The sequence below is a fragment of the Nicotiana tomentosiformis genome, chromosome 8, assembly GCF_000390325.3.
Source record: "Nicotiana tomentosiformis chromosome 8, ASM39032v3, whole genome shotgun sequence".
NCBI lineage: Eukaryota > Viridiplantae > Streptophyta > Magnoliopsida > Solanales > Solanaceae > Nicotiana > Nicotiana tomentosiformis.
The window spans coordinates 89,037,124-89,057,141 of record NC_090819.1 but is presented as its reverse complement, the minus strand read 5'-3'; the positions used below and the strand labels follow the sequence as shown (position 1 = coordinate 89,057,141).

At 37.6% G+C, this 20,018-nt stretch overlaps 1 long non-coding RNA gene across 1 annotated transcript; it reads right to left on the bottom strand.

Moving 5' to 3' along the window:
* Positions 1-14,188: 14,188 nt before the first annotated feature.
* Positions 14,189-19,727, bottom strand: LOC138896684 (uncharacterized). The gene is made up of 2 exons (XR_011410075.1): positions 19,680-19,727; positions 14,189-14,375 (listed from the first exon to the last, which is right to left on the bottom strand). It is a non-coding gene; the product is annotated as an uncharacterized lncRNA (long non-coding RNA).
* Positions 19,728-20,018: the final 291 nt, after the last annotated feature.

Below are 20,018 nucleotides of genomic sequence, written 5' to 3'. Positions count from 1 at the left end.
GAAGCCGGATAAAATGATGGATGAGAAGTTTGCCATCATAGATAAAAAGGCAAAATCATGTATCATCTTAAATATCTCAAATGAGGTTTTACGTGAAGTTTCTGAAGAAACCACAGCCAAAGACATGTGGAAAAAATTGAAAACCTTATATATGAAGAGGACGGTGAAAAATAGACTTTACCTAAAGGAGAAGCTTTATGCAATTCGTATGGGTGAATGTACATCTATTCTCTCTCATCTTGACATCTTTGATTCTATTATTATGGATTTGAGTAATATAGATGTTGAAATTAAAGATGAGGATCAAGTCGTGTTACTGCTATGTTCTCTACCCCAATCTTTTAAGCATATAAGGGATACTATGCTTTATGCAAAGGATAATATCTTTTATAAGGATATTAAATCTATCTTAAATTTAAAAGAACGGATAGATAGTGGTATTACTAGGGAAGCTAGTAGAACTCAAGCGGAAGTTGGCTTGTTTGTTAGGGGCAAATCCGACTCCATATCCAGATACAATAATTTAGAGTGTCGCTATTGTCATAAGAAAGGTCACATTATCTCTCAATGTTATAAGCTAAAAAATAAAGAAAATTATAAGGAAAGGAAAAATGAGCACAAAAATACGGACACTGCCGAAACAAGTGTAGTTGCTGATGAAACTGAGGGAACTATTTTTTAGCAACTAATAATAGTTTCAAATCTAACAATGAGTGGATTTTAGATTCGGGTTATTCTTATCATATGTGTCCCAATCGTGATTTAGTTACCACATATGAATCTATTGGAGATGAAGTTGTCTTGATGGACAACAATTCTGCCTGCACAGTTATTGGAAAAGGTACTGTCCGAATCAAAATGCACGATGGTGTGGTGAGAACTCTCACCGATATTAGACATGTTCCTGACTTGAAGAAATATCTAATCTCTTTGGGCATTTTAGAATCTCTTGGGTACAAGTACACAGGTTGAGGTGGAGTTCTGAAAGTTTCTCATGGTACTCTTGTGATCATGAAAGCACACAGATCTGGTTCGTTGTATACTTTATTAGGATCCACTGTTATAGGCCCTACTACAGTTTCGGTATCTGACAACTTGTCTGATTTTGATGGATTAAATTTTGACATATGCCCATTAGGGCTTTTGTGTAGAAGGTGGAGCAAATTTACTATATCAGCCAAAATTAGGCCAAGGTGAAGATTTGTTATTATGGCCAATAATTTGGCTAATGGAGTCCATCTCACATAAGTATAAGCATCTTTGCAAAGTGTAGACTTTGTTGACAATATTCTTTGGGACCCAAAAATATTGCATTGTGTGGTGAACATCATTTGTATAAATTGTATCTATTCTTTTACACCTAAGAGGCCAAGACTTTTTTGCCTATAAAAGGGAAGGCCATTAGTTCATTTTAGACACACCAACAAGACTTGAGTTTTCATTTCTTGTTTCTTCCTTTTCCTTTTATTAAGAGTGTTTAGTACGAGAGTTGAGTGTTGGGAAGCACTTGTGTGGACCTTTTCTTTGGAGTGGTCTTGTGAGGTTATTCGCTTAGGATATTTGGGATTAATTAGAGTATTTACTCTAATTTTGTGCTCTCTTTTGTACTCTTATTGTTATAGTAAAATTGTTCATCTCCGTTTGTGGACGTAGGTCACACTGACCGAACCACGTTAAATTGGTTTCTTTTTTATATGTTTTAATTGCTGTTATTATCAACTTCCATTGTCTTTGTTATTGTCATTATACCGTTATTTGGCTAAATTCTGCCTCGGGTTCCCGATCCTAACAACTTTAGTACTTGTCAATTAAGTATATCTTTTGGTCCTATTTTTATCGCTACGATAAAAACATAGTAATCATTCATGATTTTTCACCGAATTTAAGATGAAGATAATGTACAACACTCATCAAACTGAAGCTTCAGAAACTTTTTGTATCTTTTATATTTAATCTAAAATGGGGATAATAGTTATTTCTTTGTTTTTAGATTTCTAAGTTGATCAGAAGTGTTCAAGTTTCGTTGGTAGATGGTAATTGTAGAGAGATAGATGCAAGAATTCAAATATGTTAAAAAATTTATACGACAAGTTATTTATAAGATAATGACTACTTACATCTAAATATTAATTGGTAATATATTGCAAATAATTTTTAACATAAGTTACAACTCACTATAGTTTAAAAGATACTTATATTGTTAGGGTACACTACATAGCCATATCACAATCACCAATACATTAAGAAAAAAAGCTATAAAAAGGTGTTGCATATTTGTTTTTTCAAAATGAAATAGAGTTTTTGAGCTAATATAGAAGGAAGAAATATGTAACTCAATAAATATACTTTTGTAACTCTAAATATAACTACGTATATACTTTTTCATGATAGGAATATGAGACACAAATTTAACTACATAGGATGAAAAAAATCAACTAATGGATAATTAGTATGTGTTAAATTTTATATATTTATCGTTTATAGTTGTATTAAGTTTTAACGAATAAATTTATTAATAATCTAATTAATTTAGTCTAAATTGATTAAATTAGTTATAACAAAGTAAGAAAGGAAATGGACAAAAACTTAGGACAAGCATCACCGCGTTTCATAGAAAATTAGTCACCTACAAGTAAATAAAACTTTTTTATATTAATATTTTAATATTTAGGACGTTTTTACCTAGTTCAAATAAGTAATGTTTTGATAAGCAAGATTTTAATTGATTTTGAAGTACTAAATACTAAAAAAACAACTTAAATTATAAGTTTGTCCAATGTTATACCTTATTTTTATAGGGTAAAAATGTGATGACCCAAAATATTATTTTTAAATTTAATAAGTAATTATGTATTCTAAAACCTTAAAAAATACCATTTATCACTCCTCGACTTGCGTGCGCAGTCCGTAAAAAATTTCGGAAAGTTTTCATGTGAAAAATAGATTAAAATGGGAAATAGAGCTTTAAAACTCAACTGAGTTGACTTTGATCAACATTTTTAGCTAACGAACCCAGATCAATATGTTGACAATTCCGGTAGCTCCGTATCGTGATATGGGACTTGGGCGTATGCCCGAAATTTAATTTGGAGGTCACTAGCTCAAGTTATGGCCATTTAACGGAACTAGCAATTTAAAGGCTAAAGACTTTTAAGTTTGACCACGGGGTCGACTTTATCACATCGAGGCCGTAATTCGATTTTGGAAATATGAATAACTCTGTTATGTCATTTATGACTTGTGTGCCAAATTTAAAGTCATTCCGGATTCATTTAATATGTTTTGGTACAAAATTTGCAAATTGAAAAGTTTAAAACTCAATATCCGAATCGAGGTGTGAATTGCAATTTCGATGTTATTAGATGTGATTTGAGACCCCGAGTAAGTCTGTATGATGTTACAAGACTTGTTGTTATATTTGGATAAGGTACTGAGGGTCTCGGGTGAGTTTCGGATAGGTCACAGGATGTTTTGAACTTACAAAATTTTGTTAGTATAACTGAACCTATTGCAGGCCTCTGATCTCGCAATTGCGAGATCAGGCATCGCAAATGCGAACCAAGCAAGTATGGCTATTGCGAGATTTTTATCGCAATTGCGAAGAAAGCCTAGGCGAGCAGTTCTCGCAATTGCGAGTTTATCTTCGCAACTGCGAAGGGCCAATTGTCTCAAATGCGACATAATCTTCGCATTTGCAAAGGCATCGGGATTGTGAAGAGCATTACAATTGCGAGTGTTTCTTTGCATTTGCGAAGCTCAGGTCGCAATTGCGACACCTGCAGCTGAACAAAATAACTTTTGGACGGGATTTTTGATTCATTTCCCAAATCTTCAAAACCTAAAATCTCAAGAGGCGATTTTAGGTGATTTTCACGGGAAAATATTGGGGTAAGTGTTCCTTATCCTATATTGATTATATTTCATGATTTCATACTCATTTATATCATGAATCCATGAATTTATGGAAGAAAATCAGATTTTTCTAAAATCTTCCAAAAACAAAATTTTAAGATTTGAAGGTCCATTTCATATCGGAATTGGATAATTTATGTATGGTTGGACTCGTCTCGGAATGGGTGTTTGGATTTCGTAAGTTTTTTCGAGATTTGAGACGTGGGTCCCACTGCCAAATATTTTAATAAATTTTAGATTTTATCTGAAAAATTAGTAAATTCATATGGAATTAATTTCTATGATTAGTATTGAATATATTGAATTGTTTGTGAATAGATTTTAAGATTTTGGAGGCAAATTTAAAAGGAAAAGTTGTGGTTGAGTAATTGATTGAAATTTACAAAGTGAGGTAAGTGTCGTGGTTAACCTTGACTTGAGGGAATAGCACCCTTAAATTATTTGTTATGTGAAATACATGTGAACGACGTATAGGCGAGGTGACGAGTGTCTATACGTCGTCAAATTAATTATTTGCATAATTACTTGAAAAAAATCATAAATTATTTTAAGTCATGAATTAATTATTATAATAATTATTTCTCTCCTATTCTTTGCCAAATATTAATTCTTGAATTCCTGCATTAATTGTCACATGCTACTTGAATTATGTGTCTTAATTGTTATTTGACACTTAGCATATTAAATATTAAACTTGTTATTTTCTCCCTGATTTCTATAATAATTTGCCATTTGACATTTTCTGTTTCATGATTAAATCATAATTATTGTATGCTTATTGTCTTATAATTTCATATTAATTGCTGCATTTATTGGAAAAATTCCTTCTATAAGCATTGGTAAATGAATATACTGGAGGAGTGGGTTGCACGCCGCAACAGAATTGATTATAACGAATATATGGGAGGATCGGGTTGCACGCTCCAACAGACTTATTAAAAGTATATATTGAAGGATCGGGTTGCATGCCGCAACAGACTTATTAAAAGTCTATATTGGAGGATCAGGTTGCACGCCGCAACAGACTTATTAAAAGTCCATATTGGAGGATCGGATTGCATGCCGCAACAGACTTATTAAAAGTCAATATTGGAGGATCGGGTTGCACGCCGCAACATACTGATTTAATAGTCGACATACATATATATATATTGGGGTATCGGGTTGCACGCCGCAACAGACTTGATTAAAGATAAATATATTGTGAGAGCGGGTTGCACGCTGCAACTGAATTGATGGAAATGATAATTGGTTATGACTGCTGAATTGGCTTCAATTATTATAAATGAGCTACTTGATTTATTTCTATTATTGTTGTTGTTTATAATATTGCGTACAGGTAATGTAAGTGACCTGCCTTAGCCTCGTCACTACTTTGTCGAGGTTAGGCTCAGCACTTACCAGTACATGGGGTCGATTGTACTGATACTACACTCTGCACTTCTTGTGTATATTTCTGAGTTGGTCCCAACGGCGTACCGTAGACTTGCTCGGATTTCAGTTATTCAGAGGAGACTTGAGGTATAACTGCACGGCGTTCGCAGTTCTCAAGTCCCCGTCTATTTTACTTTAGCTGTGTGTTTGTTTTCAGACAGCTTTATTTTATTCAGACCTTTATTTGTATTTATTCTAGAAGCTCATGCACTTGTGACACCAATTCTAGGATGGTATTTAGACACTGTTGCATTTATGGATTATTTCACTATATTTCAAACTTTGGTTCCGCTTTTGTTTCCTTGATTATTAAAAAACTAAAGATTGTTTAAAAATTAGTTAATATTATTCTAACGTTGGCTTGCCTAGCAAATAAAATGTTAGGCGCCATCACGGTCCGAAGGTGGGAATTTCGGGCTATGATAGTTGGTATCAGTGCACTAGGTTACATATGTCTCACGAGTCACGAGCAAACTCTGTACGGAGACGTTTGTACTTATCTCTTAGAGGCTATGACGTTTAGGAACAATATCACTTCTTTCTTATTCTGTCGTGTGATTTTATTCTATCATCGATGATTGAACCATTTTACTCTTATTCTCTCACAGATGGTGAGAACACGGTATATCTCTACCGATGGACAGGGACCAGAACCCCCGGTGGCAACTATGGCCACGGGTAGAGGTCGAGGTCTTGCTAGAGGCAGAGGCAGAAGCAGAGGTAGAGCTCAGTCCAGAGCTCGAGCAGCTTCACTTGTTGTGGAACCTCAGGTAGACGTTCAAGAGGAGGTCCCAGTTCAAAATGTACCAGTTGGACCATTTCTGGTCCCGGAAGGATTCATAGCCACTCCACTACTTCAGGACGCTTTAGTCCGATTGGTGAGTCTTATGGAGGGTGTGGCCCAGAATGGAACATTTCTAGTGGCACCAGCCGTCTCACAGGTTGGGGGAGGAGCACAAAATCCCACTACTCCCGCTCCGGAGCAGATGGCTCCCCAAAATCAGGCTCCAGCAACCCCGCCAGTTGGGGTAGTTCAGCCAGTTGTTGCGGCACAGATCGGTGATAGGCCCTCCATGTCTTTTGAGGCCTTATTGATACTTGATAAGTTTACCAAGATCTTTCCAGTTCACTTTAGTGGTACACCTTCTGAGGACCCACAAGATTATTTTGAACGTTGCCATGAGGTGCTGCGGAGCATGGGTATAGTTGAGACCAATGGGGTTGATTTTGCCGTATTTCAAATGATGGGTTCTGCCAAGAGGTGGTGGAGAGATTATACATTGACCCGACCAGTCGGATCGCCTGCACTTACATGGGAGCAGTTCTCTCAGCTATTTCTGGAAAAGTTCCTCCCTATCACACTGAGAGAGGAATTTCGCAAGCAATTCGAGCGTCTACAGCGGGGCAGTATGACTGTTACTCAGTATGAGTCCCGTTTTGTTGATTTGGCCCGTCATGCTCTCCTTTTACTACATACGGAGGGAGAGAGAGTGAAGAGTCTTATTGAGGGACTCACTCACCCTATTAGACTTAAGATGGCCAAGGAGACCGGAAGTGAGATTTCTTTTCAGGCAGTTGCTAATGTCGCAAGGAGTATCGAGATGTCTCTTGCACAGAAGAGAGGGCAGAGGTCCGATAAGAGGCCTCGTCAGTTCGATGGTTTTAGTGGTGCCTAGTTTGGAGGTAGAGGTAATTTTGGTAGGGGTCATCCACCCAGACCGTTTCATTCAGCACTTCATGCATCTCCCGGTGCTTCAGGGAGTCATGGTCCTATTATGCCTTACTCTGGGCTGCCAATATTCAGTGCACATTCAGATCCTATCAGTGCACCACCACTCCAGAGTTACTACAATGGGTATCCGGCCTATTTGGGTCCGCTTAAGCTTCAGCAGCCATGGCATCGGGATGGGTGCTATGAGTGTGGGAACATTGGTCACATCAGGAGGTATTTCCCTAGATTAGCGAGTAACAAATCTCGGCAAGATTCTCGTGCCATTATACCGGCACCGGTTGCTTCATCGCCTGCTCAGCCATCTAGAGGTAGGGGTCAGGCACCTAGAGGTAGAGGTTAGGCTATCAGAGGTGGAGGTCAGGCCATTAGAGGTGGAGGTCGGACCGTTAGAGGTGAAGGCTAGCCAGTCAGAGGCCGTCCCAGGGACATAGTTCAAAGTGGTGAGGCCCATCCCGATTTTATGCTTTCCCAAATAGGCTTGAGGACGAGTCATATGATGTATGATCACATGTATTATTCCAGTTTGCCATAGAGATCCTTCAGTTCTATTTGATCCAGGATCTACTTATTCCTATGTGTCCTCCTATTTTGCTTTATATTTGGTTGTGCCGTGTGATTCTCTGAGTGCTTTTGTGTATGTATCTACACCGGTGGGAGACTCTGTTGTAGTGGACCATGTTTATCGTTCATGTGTGGTTACTATTGGTAATCTTGAGACTAGTGTGGATCTTCTACTTCTTGATATGGTAGATTTTGATGTTATTTTTGGTATGGATTGGTTGTCCCCTTATCATGCTATATTGGATTATCATGCCAAGACAGTGACTCTAGCTATGCCGAGGTTACCTCGGTTAGAGTGGAAAGGAACTCCTGGTCATTCTGCCAGCAGGGTTATTTCTTATATGAAAGCTCGGCGTATGGTAGAGAAATGGTGTCTAGCCTATTTGGCTTATATTCGCGATCCGAGTGCGGATGTTCCTTCTATAGACTCAGTACGAGTTGTTCGTGAGTTTTCAGAAGTATTTCCTACAGATTTACCGGGGATGCCACCCGATAGAGATATTGACTTCTGTATTGATTTGGCTCCTGACACTCAGCCCATTTCTATTCCACCATATCGTATGGTCCCGTTGGATTTGAAAGAATTGAAAGAGCAGTTACAAGACTTGCTTGATCAGGGATTCATTAGACTAGTGTCTCGCCCTATGGTGCACCAATATTATTTGTAAAGAAGAAAGATGACTATATGCGGATGTGTATAGACTATCGGTAGTTGAACAAGGCCACTACCAAAAACAAATATCCGTTGCCAAGAAATGATAACTTATTTAATCAGCTTCAGGGTGCCAAGGTATTTTCGAAGATCGATTTGAGATCTGGTTACCATCAGTTGAAGATTAGGGCATCTGATGTCCCTAAGACAGCTTTTCGGACTTGGTATGGGCATTACGAGTTCCTAGTGATGTCATTTGGGTTGACAAATGCTCCAACAACATTTATGGATTTGATGAATCGGGTGTTCAAGCCTTATTTGGACTCTTTTGTAGTTGTATTCATTGATGATATCTTGATTTAATCCAGCAGTCGAGAGGTACATGAGCAACATCTTCGAAGTGTGCTTCACACCTTGAAGAATAATCAATTATATGCCAAGTTTTCAAAATATAAGTTTTGGTTAGACTAAGTTGCCTTTTTGGGGCATGTTGTATCGGTAGAAGGCATAAAGGTGGATCCTAAGAAGATTGAGGATGTTCAAAATTGGCCTAGACCTACTTCAGTTACAGAGATCCGGAGTTTCCTAGGTTTAGCAGGTTATTATCGTCGGTTCGTGGAAGGGTTTTCATCTATAGCAAGCCCATTGACCAGATTGACACAGAAAGGTGTCCCATTCAGATGGTCAGACGAGTGTGAGTTAAGCTTTCAGAAGCTCAAGAATGCTTTGACTACGGCGCCAATGTTGGTATTACCCATAGGTTCAGAATCGTACATGGTATATTGTAACGCATCTCACATTGGGCTTGGTGCAGTATTAATACAAGATGGCAAGGTAATTGCATATGCGTCGCGACACTTGAAAGTTCACGAGAAGAATTATCTTGTTCATGACCTAGAATTGGCAGCCATTGTTCATGTGCTGAAGATTTGGAGGCATTACCTCTACGGTATCTTGTGTGAGGTATTTACTGATCATCGTAGCCTTTAGTATCTGTTCAAATAAAAAGATCTTAATTTGAGGCAGAGAAGATGGTTGGAGTTGTTGAAAGACTATGATATAGCCATTTTGTATCACCCCGGAAAGGCCAATGTGGTGGCCGATGCTTTGAGTAGAAAGGCTGCACGTATGGGCAGTCTTGCGTATATTCCGGTTGGTGAGAGGCCATTAGCTGCAGATGTTCAGACTTTGGCTAATCAGTTCGCGAGGTTAGATATTTCAGAACCCAGTCGGGTTCTAGCTTGCACAGCCGCTCGGTCTTCTTTATATGAGCGCATCAGAGAGAGGCAGTATGATGATCCTCATTTACCTGCTCTTAAGGACACGGTGCGGCACAGTGATGCCAAACATGTTACTGTAGGGGAAGATGGAGTTCTGCGAATGCAGGGCCGTATTTGTGTGCCTAATGTGGATGGGCTTCGTGAACTAATTCTTGAAGAGGCACATAGTTCCAGGTATTCTATTCATCCAGGTAGCGCTAAAATGTATCAAGATTTGCGGCAACATTATTGGTGGAGGAGAATGAAAAAGGATATAGTTGCACATATAGGTCGGTGTCTGAATTGTCAACAAGTTAAATACGAGCATCGGAGACCTGGTGGTTTATTTCAGAAGTTAGAAATTCCTGAGTTGAAGTGGGAGCGTATCACTATGGATTTTGTTGTTGGTCTCCCACAGACTCAGAGAAGATTTGACACAGTTTGGGTCATTGTGGACAGGTTGACCAAGTTAGCACATTTCATTCCAGTAGCAGTTACCTATTCTTTAGAGAGGTTAGCTGAAATTTACATTCGTGAGATTGTCCGCCTTCACGGTGTGCCCGTTTCTATTATTTCAGATCGAGGTACGCAATTTACCTCACATTTCTGGAGGGCTGTACATCATGAGTTAGGCACGCGGGTGGAGTTAAGTACAACATTTCATCCACAGACAGACGGACAGTCAGAGCGCATTATTCAGATATTGGAATATATGCTTCGCGCTTGTGTTATAGACTTTGGAGGTTCTTGGGATCATTTCTTGCCATTTGCGGAGTTTGCTTATAATGATAGCTACCAGTCGAGCATTCAGATGGCTCCATATGAGGCATTATATGGAAGGCGATGCCGATCGCCAGTTGGTTAGTTTGAACCGAGAGAGGCTCGGTTGTTGGGTACCGATTTGGTACAGGATGCCTTCGATAATGTCAAGATTATTCAAGATCGACTTCGCACAGTTCAGTCTAGGCAAAAATGTTATGCCGACCGTAAAGTTCGTGATATCGCATTCATGATTGGAGAAAGAATATTGCTCTAAGTTTCATCTTTGAAAGGTGTAATTAGGTTCGGAAAGAAGGGCAAGTTGAGCCCTAGGTATATCGGATCCTTTGAAATTCTTGAAAGGGTGGGTGAAGTAGCCTACAAGATTGCATTACCACCTAGTTTATTAGCGGTTCATTCGGTGTTCCATGTGTCTATGCTACAGAAATATCATGGTGATCCGTCCCATGTGTTAGATTTTAGCTCAGGCCAATTGGACAAATATTTGACTTACGAGGAGGAGCCGATGGCTATTCTAGCCTAGCAGGTCCGACAGTTGAGGTCTAAGAGTTATCCTTCAATTCAGGTGCAATGGAGAGGTTAGCCGGTAAAGGCATCTACCTAGGAGTCCGAGTCATACATGAGGATTAAATATCCACACTTATTCACCAGTTCAGGTACTTTTTTTTTTCTAACTCCATTCGAGGACGAACGTTTGTTTTAGAGGTGGATAATGTGATGACCCAAAATGTCATCTTTAAATTTAATAAGTAATTCTGCATTCTAAGACCTCAAAAAGCACCATTTATTATTCCTCGACTTGCATGAGCAGTCCGTAAAATTTTTCAGAAGGTTTTCATGTGAAACCGGATTAAAATGGGAAATAGTGCTTTAAAACTCAATTGAGTTGACTTTGGTCAAAATTTTTAGCAAACGGACCCGGATCAGTATTTTGACAGTTCCGGTATCTCCGTATCGTGATTTGAGACTTGGGCGTATGCCCGGAATTTAATTTGGAGGTCCCTAGCTCAAGTTATGGCCATTTAACGGAACTAGCAATTTAAAGGCTAAAGACTTCCAAGTTTGACAACGGGGTTGACTTTTTCATATCAGGGCTGGAATCCTATTCTGGAAATGTGAATAGCTCTGTTATGTCATTTATGACTTGTGCGCCAAATTTGAAGTCATTCCGGATTCATTTAATATGTTTTGGCACAAAATTTGTAAATTGAAAAGTTTAAAACTCAAAGTCTGAATCGAGGTGTGAATTGCAATTTCGATGTTATTTGATGTGATTTGAGACCCCGAGTAAGTCCGTATGATGTTACGGGACTTGTTGGGATATTTGGATAAGGTCCCGAGGGGATCAGGTGAGTTTCAGATAGGCCACAGGATGTTTTGAACTTAGAAAATTTTGTTGGTATAACTGAACCTATTGCAGGCCTCTGATCTCGCAATTGCGAGATCAGGTATCGCAAATGCAAACCAAGCAGGTACGGCAATTGCGAGATTTTTATCGCAGTTGCAAAGAAAGCCTAGGCCAGCAGTTCTCGCAATTGCGAGTTTATCTTCACAATTGCGAAGGGCCAATTGTCGCAAATTCGACATAATCTTCGCATTTGCGAAGGCAGCGGGGTTTTGAAGAGCATCGCAATTGCGAGTGTTTCTTCGCATTTGCGAGCTTCGCATTTGCGAAGCTTAGGTCGCAATTGCGATACCTGCAGCTCAACAAAATGACTTTTGGACGGGATTTTTGATTCATTTCCCAAATCTTCAAAACCTAAAACCTCAAGAGGCGATTTTGGGCGATTTTCACGGGAAAACATTGGGGTAAGTGTTCCTTATCCTATATTGATTATATTTCATGATTTCATACTCATTTATATCATGAATCCATGAATTTATGGAAGAAAAATCAGATTTTTCTAAAATCTTCCAAAAACGAAAATTTAAGATTTGAAGGTCCAATTCATATCGGAATTGGATAATTTTTGTATGGTCGAACTCGTCTCGGAATGGGTGTTCGGATTTCGTAAGTTTTTCTGTGATTTGAGACGTGAGTTCCATTGCCGAATATTTTAATAAATTTTGGATTTTATCCGAAAAATTAGTAAATTCATATGGAATTAATTCGTGTGATTAGTATTGAATATATTGAATTATTTGTGAATAGATTTGAATCTTTCAGGGGCAAATTTAAAAGGAAAAAGTTGTGGTTGAGTAATTAATTAAAATTTGCAAAGCGAGGTAAGTGTCGTGGTTAACGGTTAACCTTGACTTGAGGGGGGGTCGGTTGTACTAATACTACACTCTGCACTTTTTGTGCAGATTTTGGAGTTGGTCCGAGCGGCGTATCATAGACTTGCTCGGATATCAACTATTCAAAGGAGATTTGAGGTATAACTGCACGCCGTTCGCAGTTCTGAAGTCCCCGTTTATTTTACTTTAGCTGTGTGTTTGTTTCGAGACAACTTTATTTTATTCAGACCTTTATTTGTATTTATTCTAGAAGCTCGTGCACTTGTGATACCAATTCTGAGATGGTATTTAGACACTTTTGCATTTATGGATTATTTTACTATCTTTCAAACTTTGCTTCCGCTTTTGTTTCCTTGATTATTAAAAATATAAAGATTGTTTAAAAATTGGTTAATATTATTCTAACGTTGGCTTGCCTACCAAGTGAAATGTTAGGCGTCATCACGGTCCGAAGGTGGGAATTTTGGTCTGTGACAAAAAAAGACGAACGATATTTCGCTAAAGGTTTTCGTGCTTTTAATATAGTATAGATGGAGGTCTGAATATTAATCATTCAGATCTTAACCATTAATACTAATTAAGATATATAACACAATCTTATACCATTAAGATGTTATTTCAAGAATTTTATAAAAAAGATATTTCACTATTGCTTCTACACTTTCACCACTATTCACCAGCATCACTGCTATTGATGTCCCCTACCATTATTGACTATCACCATTCACTACCCACCACTCATTACCACCATCCTCAGCCACAACCACTACCCCTGCCAAGCATGAACGTTAGTTGCCACTTCCACTAGCCATCATTTACAACCATCCCCACCAACCATCATTACCACATCAATCACCAATCACCGCGATCAACCACCATAATATATTACCCATCATTATTATCAACCACCACCACCATCAAATACTACCATTAACTACTATTATCATCCACTATCTACTACCCATAATAACTACTAACAACCAATACCACTACCAGCTACTACCATGTCGACACCCATAACCACAACTGTTAGCCATCATCACCACCAACCACCATATAATTTTTTTTAAAATATTTTATTAATATAGTATTGAATTCATTAGTACTATTCAATTTGAATTTATACTTATTAATTTTTAAATAAAGAAAAAATTTACTCATTCAGAGAAAACAAACACTCTTAATTATTCAATATCCAGATGTGTATTCAAATTCAAAATATTTTAATCTTAATATATATACTAATATTCAAATGTGTATTCAGATTCAAACATTTTAATCTTAATAAAAACAAATGAGGCCTTACTTTTTTTTGAATTTTTTTTACTTGAAGTTGAAAAGAGAAGGTGTTTAAAATTGGAGCGGAAAGTGAGTAATTGGAAATTGCTTGTATGAACTGTATTTGGATTTTTTATTTTGGTTTGTTAAATTTGAAGTTTTGTGAATGAAATAATTATTTGAATTGAAGTATTTTCAATCCATTGTTTCAATATTTTATGTATATCTTAAATATTGAACTAATATTTGGTGCCCAAATGGCGCTGTTTATTACTTTTATCACATGAGAAAAAAAAACTACTAAATTGTTATAAAATAAAGACTGTAAAGTAAAGACAAGTATAGAGAGAAACTGATATATTATTCAACTTCAAACTTATGTACATAATGAACTGAATTCTCCTCTATTTATAGAAGAAAGGAAGCTGCTGTGTAAGCTGCTACTACAAGCTGCTGTGTAAGCTGCTACTGCAAGCTGCTGTGTAAGCTGCTTGTAAGCTGCTGCCGCAAGCTGCTGTGTAAGCTGCTGCTCTAAACTGTTGTGCCAGATATAGATAATCTTCTATCATGGGTAATATTTATCCATAGCGGAGTACTGAAAGGATAAGCTTCTTCAGGAGGCTTATTTCCAATAGAGTACTAAATAGATAAATATATTTATGGCGGAGTCTCATATGGATAAACTTCTTCAGGAAGCTTATTTACAACGGAGTACTAAATGAGCATTCATAATATAATATATTCATAACACTCCCCCTTGGATGTTCATTAAAAGATAATGTGCCTCGTTAAAACCTTACTAGGAAAAACCCCGTGGGAAAAAATCCTAGTGAAGGAAAAAGAGTACACATATTTAGTAATACGCATTGCTAACTGCCTCATTAAAAACCTTATAAGGAAAACCCTGTGGGAAAAAACCTTAATAAGGAAAAAAGAGTACATCGCGTATTTTACTCCCCCTGATGAAAACCTTATTTCAAATATTTAAGTCTCCGCATTCCAATCTTGTATACCATCTTCTCAAAAGTTGAAGTTGGTAAAGATTTGGTGAATAAATCTGCCGGATTGTCACTTGAACGGATTTGTTGCACATCAATGTCACCATTTTTCTGAAGATCGTGTGTGTAGAATAATTTTGGTGAAATGTGCTTCGTTCTATCTCCTTTTATAAATCCTCCCTTCAATTGGGCTATGTATGCAGCATTGTCTTCGTATAAAATTATGGATCTTTTATCACACTCCAAACCACATTTTTCTTGAATAAAATGAATCATTGATCTCAACCACACGCATTCCCTACTTGCTTCATGAATAGCTATTATCTCAGCATGATTTGAAGAAGTAGCAACAATTGACTGCTTTGTGGAGCGCCATGATATGACAGTACCTCCACATGTAAACACGTACCCGGTTTGAGATCGAGCTTTATGGGGATCAGATAAATAACCTGCATCTGCATAACCAACAAGATCTGCACTATCTTTGTTAGCATAAAACAAACCCATATCAAGAGTTCCCTTTAAATATCGCAATATATGCTTAATTCCGTTCCAATGTCTCCGTGTAGGAGAAGAGCTATATCTTGCTAGTAAATTAACAGAAAATGCTATGTCAGGTCTTGTAGCATTAGCAAGATACATAAATGCACCAATTGCACTGAGATAGGGTGTTTCAGGACCCAGGAGTTCCTCATCCTCTTCTGGAGGTCGGAACGGGTCCTTATTCACTTCAAGTGATCGAACAACCATTGGTGTACTCAATGGGTGTGCTTTGTCCATGTAAAAGCGTTTTAAGACCCTTTCTGTATAGGCAGATTGATGGATAAAGATCCCGTCTGCTAAATGTTCAATTTGCAGACCAAGACAAAGTTTTGTCTTCCCAAGATCTTTCATCTCAAATTCTTTCTTAAGATATTCAATTGCCTTTTGGAGCTCTTCTGAAGTTCCAACAAGATTTATGTCATCAGTATAAACAGCAAGTATAACAAATTCTGAAGCCATTTTCTTTATAAAAATACATGGACAAATAACATCATTTATGTAACCCTCTTTCAGCAAATATTCACTGAGGCGATTATACCACATGCGCCCAGATTGCTTTAAACCGTACAAAGATCTTTGTAATCTGATTGAGTACATTTCCCGAGATTTTGAATATGCTTCGGGCATTTTAAATCCTTCAGGGATTTTCATGTAAATTTCATTATCAAGTGACCCGTATAGATAAGCTGTAACCACATCCATTAGATGTATTTCAAGCCTTTCACGTAAGGCTAAACTGATGAGATATCGAAATGTTATGGCATCCATAACGGGTGAATATGTTTCTTCATAATCGACTCCAGGTCGTTGTGAGAATCCTTGTGCGACAAGGCGAGCCTTGTATCTTTCAACTTCATTTTGCTCATTCCTTTTTCGCACAAAAACCCATTTATGACCAACTGGTTTTATACCAGCAGGTGTTTGGACTACTGGTCCAAAGACCTCTCTTTTAGCAAGTGCGTTCAATTCTGATTGAATTGCCCCTTGCCATTTTGGCCAATCAGATCTTTGTTGACATTCTTCGACAGATCGGGGTTCAAAATCCTCACTATCTTGCATAATGTTAAGTGCAACATTATATGCAAAAATATTATCCACCACTATTTCAGATCGATTTAAATTAATCCCATCACCAGTAGAACTTATTAAAAGTTCTTCGCTCACTTGAGTCTCTGGTTTATTGATTTCTTCAGGAATCTCATAACTAATCAGATCTTGGATCTCTTCAGGAGATCCCTTCATAATATCATTTTGATCATTTGTCGATTTTCTTTTTCTAGGATTTCGATCCTTAGAACCCATAGGCCTACCACACTTCAGGCGTGCTTTAGGTTCACTAGCTCTCATACTAATAGATGGTCCTGCTGGGGCATCAATTCGAATAGGCACATTCTCTGCAGTGATATGTGACTTAGTTATCCTTTTCAAATCAGTAAATGCGTCTGGCATTTGATTTGCTATATTCTGTAAATGGATGATCTTCTGGACCTCCTGATTACATATAGGGGTACGTGGATCAAAGTGAAATAATGATGAAACTTTTCACACAATTTCTCTTTTGATTTCCTTTTTCTCTCCCCCTAATTGTGGGAAATTTATTTCATCAAATCGACAATCTGCAAATCGAGCAGTAAATAAATCTCCCGTCAATGGTTCAAGATAGCGAATAATAGAGGGTGATTCAAACCAAATATATATTCCTAACCTTCTTTGGGGGCCCATCTTACTGCGCTGCGGTGGTGCTACTGGCACATATACAGCACATTCAAAAATTCGTAGATGGACAATATTTGGTTCATGACCAAAAACTAATTGTGACGGAGAATATTTATTATAATGTGTTGGTCTGAGACGGATAAGTGATGTTGCGTGCAAGATAGCATGGCCCCAAACAGTAGTGGGCAATTTTATTTTCATAAGTAGTGGTCTTGCTATCAATTGCAGCCGTTTAATAAATGACTCTGCAAGGCCATTTTGAGTATGAACATAAGCTACCGGATGTTCAACTTTTATCCCAACTGATAGACAATAATCATCAAAAGCTTGAGATGAGAATTCTCCAGCATTATCAAGGCGAATAGCCTTTATAGGATAATCTGGGAATTGTGCCCTTAATCGAATTATTTGGGCTAATAAATTTGCAAACGCCAGGTTGCGAGATGATAATAGGCACACATGAGACCATCTTGAAGATGCATCTATTAGGACCATAAAATATCTAAACAACCCACTTGGTGGGTGAATAGGTCCACATATATCCCCATGTATACGTTCTAAGAAGGTAGGGGACTCAATGCCAACCTTCATTGGTGATGGTCTAGTGATCATTTTGCCTTGATAACAAGCATCACAAGAAAATTCATTATTTGTAAGAATCTTCAGGTTCTTTAATGGATGCCCACTCGAATTTTCAGTAATTCGTCTCATCATTATTGATCCAGGATGGCCCAAACGGCCATGCCAAAGCACAAAAGTATTTGAATCAGTAAACTTCTGGTTTACGATAGAGTGTGATTCAACTGTACTAATCTTTGAATAATATAAGCCAGAAGATAAAGTTGGTAACTTTTCTACAATGCATTTCTGGCCAGAAATATTCTTTGTAATACAAAGATATTCCACATTCATTTCATCTATTGTCTCAACATGATACCCATTTCGGCGGATATCTATAAAACTCAACAAGTTTCTTCGGGACTTGGAGGAGTACAATGCATTATCGATAATAAGTTTTGTTCCCTTAGACAGAAATACAATAGCTCTTCCGGAGCCTTCAATCAAACTTATATTACCAGAAATTGTAGAAACATTTGCTTTTTCCTTATGCAAATAAGAAAAGTATTTCTGATCTTTGAATATGGAATGAGTTGCTCCACTATCAACTACACAAATATCTTCATGATTGGTCTTTGATCCAAACATAATTTGAGGATTATCCATATTCTTCAAAATGACATAAACAAAATAAATATAATAGTAAACATTATTATCAAAACATAACTTTTATTTATGTACAACAATTACATAACCATACTATCTACTACAAATAACAAAAATTAAAATATTTACATCTCTACAGATTCACTACCGATCACATGACTTATTTTTCCTTTTGGGAGTGCAAAGTAATCAGCTACATCCAAATGCATGAAGTCTAAATTATCTTCAGAAATAAAATTTGCTTCAGCATTTTTCTCTGTCTTCTTCAGGGAAGCTTGATATAGCTCAACCAGGTGCTTTGGCGTACGACATGTACATGACCAGTACCCTTTTCCTCCACATCTATAGCATACATTTTCTGGCTTTGCTTCTTGCACCGCTTCATGCTTTTGCTCCTTCCTTTTCCACTACTGGTGGTGAGGAGGGTTCTTTGGTGCATTATTATTACCACGATTAGAGTTTCCTCCCCGACCACGGCCATGACCACGACTGGGGCCACGTCCTCTTTCACGCTTAACTTGGTGGAAGTTCGTCTCATTCACTTCAGGGAATGGACAAGAACCAGTAGGTCGGCTTTCATGGTTTTTCATTAATAGCCCATTATGTTGCTCGGCTACAAGAAGATGTGAGATAAGTTCAGAATACTTTTTAAATCCCATCTCTCGATATTGCTGCTGCAGGAGCATATTCGAGGCATGAAAAATGATGAAAGTTTTCTCCAACATATCATGATCAGTAATATTATTACCACATAGTTTCAATTGGGAAATAATTCTGAACATAGCAGAATTATACTCACTGATAGATTTAAAATCTTGTAGCCTTAGATGAGTCCAATCATAACGTGCCTGTGGAAGAACGACCATCTTCAGGTGGTCATATCTATCTTTCAAATTACTCCACAGTATGACTGGATCTTTAACAGTAAGATATTCCATTTTCAGGCCCTCATCAAGGTGATGGCGTAGGAATATCATTGCTTTGGCACGGTCTTGGTTTGATGCCTGATTTTTATCTTTGATGGTGTCTGCCAGACCCATCGCATCAAGATGAATTTCGGCATCAAGCACCCAAGACATGTAGCTTTTGCCCGATATATCCAGGGCTACAAACTCAAGTTTAGAAAGATTTGACATTATTTAGAAAAAGAAAGTTCGTACCTCTGATACTTTCAAAGTATTTGCTCGAGATGGCAGAGTCTCGTGCTGATAACGTGTTATAAAATAAAGACTGTAAAGTAAAGACAAGTATAGAGAGAAACTGATATATTATTCAACTTCAAACTTATGTACATAATGAACTGAATTCTCCTCTATTTATAGAAGAAAGGAAGCTGCTGTGTAAGCTGCTACTGCAAGCTGCTGTGTAAGCTGCTACTGCAAGCTGCTGTGTAAGCTGCTTGTAAGCTGCTGCTCTAAACTGTTGTGCCAGATATAGATAATCTTCTATCATGGGTAATATTTATCCATAGCGGAGTACCGAAAGGATAAGCTTCTTCAGGAGGCTTATTTCCAATAGAGTACTAAATAGATAAATATATTTATGGCGGAGTCTCATATGGATAAACTTCTTCAGGAAGTTTATTTACAACGGAGTACTAAATAAGCATCCATAATATAATATAATATATTCATAACATTTATTTTCACCAGATGTTCTATCACATATGTATTGTAAAGCGCGAAAAGTTT